Source organism: Pelmatolapia mariae, linkage group LG7 (genome assembly GCF_036321145.2).
Source record: "Pelmatolapia mariae isolate MD_Pm_ZW linkage group LG7, Pm_UMD_F_2, whole genome shotgun sequence".
Lineage (NCBI taxonomy): Eukaryota > Metazoa > Chordata > Actinopteri > Cichliformes > Cichlidae > Pelmatolapia > Pelmatolapia mariae.
Genome location: NC_086233.1, coordinates 20,663,867 through 20,673,893, shown reverse-complemented (window position 1 = coordinate 20,673,893; position 10,027 = coordinate 20,663,867).

The following is a 10,027-nucleotide window of genomic DNA, read 5'->3' as shown; positions in this document are numbered from 1 at the left end:
GTCATGAGTGAGGGGAGCGTGAAGCAGGAGACTGACAAATGTAATGAAGAGAGAGCTGAGAACGAACCCGCTTAGATTACTGCCTCATATCGAGATATCTGGCAAAAAATTGATGGATGGACCTGCAGCCCACTAAGGTTGCACAGCTAGTCTGACTCCTTTACGATGCCACATCCATACATGCAGTCACAAGAAGGTTTTCTGTGTCTCCCAGCGCAATCTCAAGAGTGTATCAGAAATGGGCTGTTACACAAGGACACCTGGACAGGGCTGTAGACGGGCATCAACCCAGCGACACGACCAGTATCTGCTCTTTTGTGCAAAGAGGAAACCGAGGAGCACTGTCAGAGCCCTAAAAAATGACCTCCGGTGGCTGCTCATCGTGCATGTTTCTGACCAAACTGTCAGAAAGTGAGAGACGCCTCCAAGGTTCGCACTCAGAGCTGCCTGACCGTTCCACAGTAGGGGTGGGACAGACTACTGATAAGCCAGTCTGATCAAACTGGTCAGAAATACGTTTCATCAAACTCAGCACTCTGAATATATTCTCCCGCAGACTGACACAGCAAAGCCAGCACTACATGGTAAAAATCGAATGAGAGAACAAACTCTCGAGGGGAACATTGCAGACAGTGTGGAGAGGGAGCTAATTACAAAGCTAATTCTTTTAATTGACACATTTTTAAATGAGTAATAATAACAACGTGCGAACACACTGACACCAAAATGGAGCGAATAAAAAAATAATTTGTGCTTTATGCAGATTTTTGTATTCTCTTTAATTAATCACAGAGTTGAGATACGATTATTACACTGTGGGCACTGTAACATGTTAGCATTGTACTGTCAGTTACCCAGCCGGTTTCTCCTTCTAAAATTTGACAGATTCATACCGTCAAACTGAGACTGTGCAAAACATGACAGTAATTTCCAACAACGCAGCGAGCTGAGCTGTGGCTGAGGGCCAGCAGAAGGAGAACGGGGATCACGATCACAGAGCTCAGCTAATTCATCTAATTAACAGCACTGCTGCAAACGTATCAGCACATCACAGCATTTTTACTTTACTTGTCCTAGTTTCCCTTTGAAGTATGCAAAACAAACAGTTAAAAGTGAATTAATAAACACAAGACAATTGGCCAGTGGGTGAATTATTCATTTCTTCTTTTGTCTGTTTCCATTCCAGCAGGTTAATGGCTCTGAAGTCTTTCATCTTACTGGAGACGCAACACTAAAAGATGTTTTCTTTTTCCTTACCCCCTCTTTTTAGTCCTCATCCCCTCTCTTTGTATCTTTGTGGTTTTTGTTGTGTTACACAGCAATAACATGATTTACACATAAATTATAAAATGGCCCACATGGTTATAAAGGTTATAAAAACTTTTAACAAGCACGACTGACATGCATACGTAATGACAAATAGAAGAAAAGTCGTCATAACAGAATGCTCAAAAGCAGCTAAGCCAATAAACTGTGCTTCTGTGCAACTCATCATCTCCCAAAGTCTCTTTGACTGAGGTGATGAGTGCAAAGTTGCCTTGTCCCAGTGGGAAATGCGTCAAGTTCAAATACACTGGAATTTCCCTTGAAAGGTGTAAACATTGTTAAATGAGAATGCTGAACAGAAAAGAAGTTTCTGTTGATCTCATGCCACAAATCAGCTGGCAATGAGGAAAGTATAGACGCAGCCATTCGGTAGAAGTGCAAGTGGAGCTGTAGTTTGTTGTACGTTAACAAAATAATCACTATTAACCACCAACAAGGTCCGTCAGGACAAAAGAGACACTGTGGAAGAGAGCCAGAGGTTAATAATAACTAATGATTAACTGCACACAGAGTGAAGAAGAAACACTCAGTGCATCGTGGGAAGCCCCCAGCAGCCTAGGCCTATTGCAGCGTAACTAAGGGTCACCTGATCCAGCCTTAAGTATATGCTTTATCACAAAGGAAAGTTTTAAGCCTGATCTTAAAAGTAGAGAGGGTGTCTGTCTCCTGAATCCAAACTGGGAGCTGCTTCCACAGAAGTGTGGCCTGAAAGCTGAAGGCTCTGCCTCCCATTCTACTTTTAAATACCCTGGGAACCCCGACTAAGCCTGCAATACAAGTGCAAAGTGCTATTGGGGCGATATGGTACTATGAGCTAATAGAAGCTTATGCCACACAGGTAAAAATCAGCTATACGGGACCTCTGAGTCTATTAGAGGGTCTGCGGGATGACTGGGCTCTCAGAAACTTGGACAGTTTTCCAGACATGGCTAAGCCTAGTCCCAGACTAAAAGAAAAAATTCAATACAGAACTCCATTGAATAAAGGTTATGGTCTAGAACAAGACTTAATCCATGTCTGGGAAACTGAGTACATGTTTGATCTGTCACCCTCCTGTGTTTTAAAGCTTATGTTGCATTTCCATGTAGCTTAACTCATAAAGGCTTGTGATTGTGATTTTTCCTCATATATTTTGCACTCATCCAGTTGTCTGACAAAACAAAACATTAAAAATAATAACGATATCGCAACCTAAACACTGTCTGATGAACCTGCCATATATTCCCTGCAGACGCAGGTCCAGAAAGTGGTCCTAGTCATGTGTTTCCCACACCACTTTCAGTCCAGGAGGGTCACAGTAGGAATGTTGATCTTCCATTTCAGTCTGATCTGATCAGTTTGACAAAGATGAATAAAATGGTTTCTCTTTTTCCCTTTCCTCCTGCACTAAGGCAGAGCAGACAGTTTGGTGTAATTCAGCCTGACTTTTATTCATGTTGTTTTCAGCACAGGGTCACTTGGCAGTGAAGAAATACTTCTTTTTTTTTCCTCCCCAAAACATAATTGCATTTTCATTACCCAAGAAAAGGAACTGAGAGCAAACGAAATAACCTTTTCGGATTGTTAACCTGGCAAACGGTTTTACTCTAAAGCAGCGTTAAAATGAAATTTGTAGCGACGTGAAAATGAATTTCCTTTACAGCGACTTTATGACTCCCAGAGGTAAGAATGTATATTATTGCTTCTTTATGACAATAACAGGCACGCTTAATGAGATGAGATATGATGCCGAGTCTATATGACCCAGTACTCTTTATCCAGCAGTCACACTTTCATTAAATGTGCACATTTTTTGACACTGAGCCACGAGCGATATGCCAATACAATATATATGATAATTACAATGTGTGGGTTGCAGCAGCTCTTACCTATTTAAAGTCATTCATTATCACTCTGTTTCATATCTGAGCAGCTGTCTGTGTGTGTGTGTGTGTGTGTGTGTGTGTGTGTGTGTGTGTGTGTCTGTCTGTCTGTCTGTCTGTCTGTCTGTCTGTCTGTCTAGCCTCTACCCTACGCTAAACCCTGTAGATGGATGTAACAACACTGTGTGTGCCTTTGTGTGTGTCTGCACTTCAGACACGAGGCCCACAAACAAAGGACCATTCATCGTCCCATTTGGGCGATTGCGAGGGCCCTACTTGGAGACACTGGGGCTGACACTGAGATTCGTGCCACTGGGCGACACAATAGCAACATTATGTGGTGTCAGAACAGCTACACACACTTCTTGGAAGAATGATTCAAGGCTCCAAGCTCTGAATCCCAAACACACACACACACACACACACACACACACACACGTAAACGAAGCATTTGGGGTATGTTTGTGAATCAGTTGCGCGTGCGATTCGAACTCTCAGGAACAAAGTAAGGTCAGGATTTGGGATGCTGGTTTCTCAGGAGCAGTAGCCGTTTACATTGATGAGTTTAAACATTCTGAAAAATGCTGCAGCCATCAAGTTTGTTCCTCTTACAAAAACTGGTCACAGGAAGCACTGATTTTCATGGCAATGACCTCCATATGACACTGTGTGTGTGCATTTTTTCTAGTCATCGTGAGTTTGTAATGGTCAGACACCATAGGACATAATTATTGTACATCATTGTGACATCAGCATGCTTCTCCACAGACAGATTAAGACTGACTCTTCACTACAAAACATGACCATTATGTTTAGCATGTCCTCCGGCATGTGTTTTCTAGTCTTACAAAGGCCCTAAATTATACATTGAGTGTACCTCTTGCACGTGTACATGTGAAAGTAAAGGTCTAAGCAAAAGGCGAGATTGTGAGCTGAGGCAAGTAAAAGTAGGCAGAAACACGGGGAATGAAGAGTTAAATGGAAAACAAAGCACAGAAAACACGACACAGGCAGGTCTGATTAATAAATAACCTCAGTCGTGATCTTCATGAGCTTCGGTGAGTCAAAAGCCGTCCTCGTGGCAGTTTAATGCGCTCTCACTTTGTGTTTTTACAGCACAGTGTAACTTATGTGGGGAGTGACTGCTTGGCGAGCAATTAAGCTCTAGTTTGTCTTAACACTCACGTCAAAGCCAAGGGAAACACTAGAGTGTCAAAATTAACATACAGGTGTAAAAAGCTTTTGGCCCTTTTTATTAGGTCCACAGCCTTGGCTGATCCACCCGTGTTAACACACAGGCTCGTACACTGCAAACTAACCGGCACAGGCCAAGGTCTATTTGAGTGTGCATTCACGAACCTTTTAAAGTACACATATAACAACATTTCTGACTTCAAATGAAAACCGCTGAAAAATAAATGTAAATAAAGTGGCGGCGTTTTTTATTTTTGTGTGAATGGCGCCATACTTTTGTGTTTTTATTCAAAATGTTAACTATGAAGCTATTTTCATAAGCATCTCCTTTAAATTTGATTTGCACTCTCGCACTGGTTTATATTTTAATCAAGCTCCATTGCTTGGAAATACAAATCCACCCTTTAGGATTTGGAAAGGTTACCATGTGTGTCCTTGGAATATGAGAAAAGAGACCTGGAAATGCGGAACAGTGTAGCCCTTCTCCACTTTCAGAAACAAGAGATGCTGCTTCTAGAAAATTAGGGATTCAGGTTTTCGCAGGTTGACTGAATTTGTGCATCATGATATTTGGATGAGAAAACATTTGTCCCTTTAATGGCAGAGACAGACATAATGGACGATGGACCACACCAGTCTACAGTCAACAACTTTAAAGTCTCCTTGCATTATCACCCCTCTCCTGTTTCCTGTTGACAAGCAAAGCAAGAAGAGCAAAAAAACCCAAATGTGATGCACAAAGTGAGAGACACAGTAGACAAACTGTTAACTTCTTCAACCCACCCCCATTCATCTTTCCCTTACACACACACACACACATTCACTCACCCTTTGTTCCAGCTCTCCCTCTCCTATCTTTTTTCTTTTCCAGCCCTCTCCTCCGCCTCCTCCTCCCTCGCTGCCTCTCTCTATTCAACCTCTTTCCTCTCAGTCACTGCCTTTGACCTCGCTCCAGTATAAAAGCTAACCTTACACGTCAGAGAAAGGTCACTTGCACACAGGGGGAGGGTCACGGTGAGGTTGAATTCAAGCCCTGGGGCGCTGCCTATGTCCCAGAGGACTGTGGGCAATGTGACAAGGATGAGGCGGGAGGGGCTCCCACTTGACCTTAGGGGGTGTTGTGCATGTTCATCTGCACACATATACAGCTGTATGCAGTCACTGTGCTGAATATACGGGTCTAACATCTAGAAGATCATTCAGATACCAAGAATAAAAAATGAATGGGCTTTGGTTTGAATAAAGGCTTAGATTCACATTAGGAGGAGTTTTCACTGGTAAAAACGTTAGCACACGTTCCTCACCCACATAGAATAAATGTGCTCGCTATATCTTCATATTATAAAGCAGCTGGTCATAACTCATTTGGATTATTCTTACTTTCTATATGCCTCACTTTTCACCAGTTGTGCGCATGTGTGCGCATGGGTGTCCAGTGATTGCCTCCTCCAAACTGATCTGTCTTCCTCAGAGCAGGGTGACAGGTCCCTCTGTGTCTCACAATGGAAAGACAACCCCCTCGTACGCACACACTGAGTCACACTTACCATACAGCCAGATGGGCTTGTGTCCCCCATCGCCAGACAAATTAAGTTTGGGCCTCCAGATTAATATTCAGGCAAAGCAGCGGCTCTATATAATTGAATCATGGTGCCATGAGTGTACAACAGGGGCTACTTTAGATGCAGTCACCATGTGCGCACCCACACACACAGACACAGACACACACACACACACTCCAACATCAACACTTGGCTGCCAGCTGCGCTCACTATCCTGTCTGCTGGTTGGGGACAAGACATGAATACACAATCACAGCTCTGCATGCACCACACGCTGTTTTATGGTGGGTTTTGTTTTTTTTTTACCTGTAGGTCTCCGCCTGCTACCTAAAACTCTATTGAAGTACACCTTCTGAAAAATACAGTAGAGACACACAAAGTTTTATATTAGTTTTTTAATGTCAGAAAAATATGTCTGTACTGTCACTAATGAAGTAAGCAGTAAAAGTTTTTTTTAAAGTAGATGGTGATGTTGATTTTTAAATTAAATTAATTTAAAAAGAAGTGATCATATATATTTTTTTGTTTTGTTTTTACCAGGTTTAAATATTTATTTTAATATTTGCTTATCAATTGGGATAAGTGTAAAGGATCCACTGACACCACACAATTATAAATGGCCACGCTAAGAAAGCCTTTAAAATACATACAACTTATCTACATCTATACTTTCTACGTTGCTTTTCTAGTGACATGTAACGACATCGCTATGAATTACTGAGGACAAAACAATATCTTATGCCTTATAATAGTTCTGGTTTTCCATCATGTTTGGACAGTTTGAACAGTGTAACGGTGGCACAGGTATTAAACTGTAAAAAAAGAATTAAAAAACAACTTGATGTTAAGATTGTGTGTTTATGTTACACTAGTGCATCTCAAAAATGTAGATCATCTCGTAATTGAATTCAAAAAGATAATTTTTTATTTTCTAGACTTATTACATGGCAAATGAAACATTTTAAGCCATTTTTATTTCTTTTTTTGTTGGCTTTTAGCTCATGAAAGGTGAGACATCTAGTATATCAAATTATTAGAATATTTCCTATGACCTGTAAATGGACTGGTTATACAGCGCTTTTCTACTACCAAAGCACTTTATGCAAAATGCCTCATTCACCCATTCATATGAGCACTTTCTTTCTGTACTCAAGTGCTTTCTGTCCAATGCTGACAGACATTCATACTCTAGCGCAGGGGTGGGCAATCTCAGTCCACGAGGGCCGGTGTCCCTGCAGGTTTTAGATGTGTCCTCGAACCAACACAGCTGATTTAAATGGCTAAATTAGCTCCTCAACATGTCCTGAAGTTCTCCAGAGGCCTGGTAACGAACTAATCATGTGATTCAGGTGTGTTGACCCAAGGTGAGATCTAAAACCTGCAGGGACACCGGCCCTCGTGGACTGAGATTGCCCACCCCTGCTCTAGCAGGTGCATCTGAGAGCAACCTGGGGATATTTGGCATGCAGTCAGGGATCGAACCACCAACCTTTGTAGTCAGTAGATGACCTACTCTACCTCGTGAGCTACAGCCACCAGCTCCAGAACAATACAGAAATGTCCAACTTCTGAATTCAGAACTTGGTTGCAACTCGTATTAGCATGAATTACTACATCAGTGTGACAAGGAACGGAGGTGATCAGCTGGTGGTTCTGCTGAGGATCAGCTCATCTGTATTTTGGGGTTGAGTTTTTCTCATTATTCTATTGATAATACGTCACAGATTGCTTGTGGGGTTCAGATTAAGCAAGTTCGCTGTGAGCAGGTGGAAACACTTAAGCTGCAAAAATATATCCCTAATCTCTGGGACCTTGATTTCCAAATGAAATCCACAAAAAAATGACTTTCATCAGAAAAGAGCAACAATCCAGCTGTTTCTTCTTAGCCCATGCAAGATCTCTGTTCTTATGACTGACTCGATATTAGTAACGCTACAGTTGTAGCTTCTTTCCTGAACATGTCTGAGCATGGTTGGTGCACTGACACCAGCCTCAGTTCCCTCGTCCATTTGTTGAAATAACCTTTCCATATTTCCAATGTTTGAATAATCATTAAACTTAAAAAAAGACTTGAAAATGTTCACTAAATGTCGAATGAATATGGAGTGAATTTAAATCACGAAGAAAAACGTATTTCTTGCGTGTTCTCTTTGATCAGCCGTGATACTTGCTGTTCATCATTGTTAGACAAGGATCAGGCTGCTTAGGCTAACTCCACTTGTAATGCTTAACAAATTTATTTATACCACCATCCAATATAAGCTTTATGTTTAAGGTTTAAGCTCCACTGATTTTCATACTGACTGTTTTACAAAAAAGGAGAAAATAATAAAATGTGTTATTATTGTTTTTGATTAAGATGCAAAATTACAGTTATTTATTTGTATTGCTGAGCAGAAAAATTAATTTTAGTGGTTAAATGTTATGCTTGATTAATTTCTGTGGTGTTGTGTCACCTCAAATTTGGGCATAAAAACATTAATTCAAGTTATCGTTCGCCCAATAAATACTACTTTTAGTTTTAAACAAGGTTTTGATGGATTTCTAAAATATGTTGTGGACTAATACATTTATTAAGCACTGTATATGACCTGCAGCTTCAGATGATGTGCCTGCATCAAATGCTGCCATCGTGTCACCTTAGTATTTATGTATGTATAAATAAATGAACATAAAAGGTCATTTCCTTGAACCTGTGATGGTTCATGCATGTTTATACATGTTATGCTCAGCAGGTGGAAGCCATAGGTAAAATACATAAATAAATAAATGGTAATGAAATATTTAAGGTTCCTTTTGATGAAGATTTCTTTTTGATGAAGCATGCCTCTTGAATTCAAGTTTTATATGGTTACTCTCTTAGCACTTTAACATAAAAGTATTGTTAGTGCTCCTTTGAGGAGGAGAATTCAATTAATCATTACCTCCAGGACTTGGAAGAAGAACCGTTTTTTTAATTAGCAGAAACAATAGTGTGAAATGCAATAATTGATCAGTGGCTTTCTTCCTCCAAAAGACACGCTTTTTGGTCCCACAGGGAAGAGCAACCAGGTGCTTCAGGAAATTAATATTGGATTTTGAAGTGCAGCATGTACCTGTCAAGGCAACAATCTGACTGTGCACATCAGCCAAGCTGCAGTTTGGAGGATACACGCACAGAAAAAGGGGGGAGATTAAAAACGTTGTGATTTTTTAAAAAAATTTTTAAATCACACTTTTAGATACTTTGACAACATAGTTGTTGTTCCCCAAATGCATTTTTCACACCTTTTTTTATTGTTTCAAAAAGGTGACAAAATATCGATCCTAATAATAGATCAAGTGTTAGCCGGCTCAACAAGCTGCTAGACTGCCCACACACACACCAACACATACACAGACTCACACCTCCACAGTCTCTTTTGCTTCCTGTTCCTCTCACAGGCTGTCACCCTCACAAGTTTTGGTGCAGAGAGAGGAGGTGACATGGACAAGCGAACACACACACACACACACACACACACACACACACACACACACACACACACACACACACACACACACACACACACACACACTATTCATTTCTCACCACTCTTTTGCTGTTATCCCACACGACCACCTCCTCTTCTTCGCTCCTTTCTGTCTCTCGCACTCTCTGTTACACACAAGGTTCAGTTGTGGGTTATCTGCCACTGGCCCTGCTCATTGAATTTCATGGCGAATATCCAACTTACATCCACTTTTGTCTTCATCATTTCTTTAGGGTTTTGCATCATGTAAAAAACATTATCAACATACATTATGTGCAAATAAATCTGCATTAATTCCCAGCTCTTCCCAAACACAAAATGATGAAGACTTTCTGCCAGTGAGGCGGTAATAGCACCCAATTTCTGCCTTTTTGTTAATTTCGTGACATCTCTACTGGCAAATATGAGCACAGAGGACATTCGAGAGGACTGAAGGTACCAATTAGAGTCATTTTGGCATGAATACCACCTTTACTCCTCTCACTGTTCCAACCCAGTATCAGCACACAGACATACAGTCTTTAGTTTGCAAAGAAGCTTCCACATACTTTAAGTGATTAAGTCCCTAATG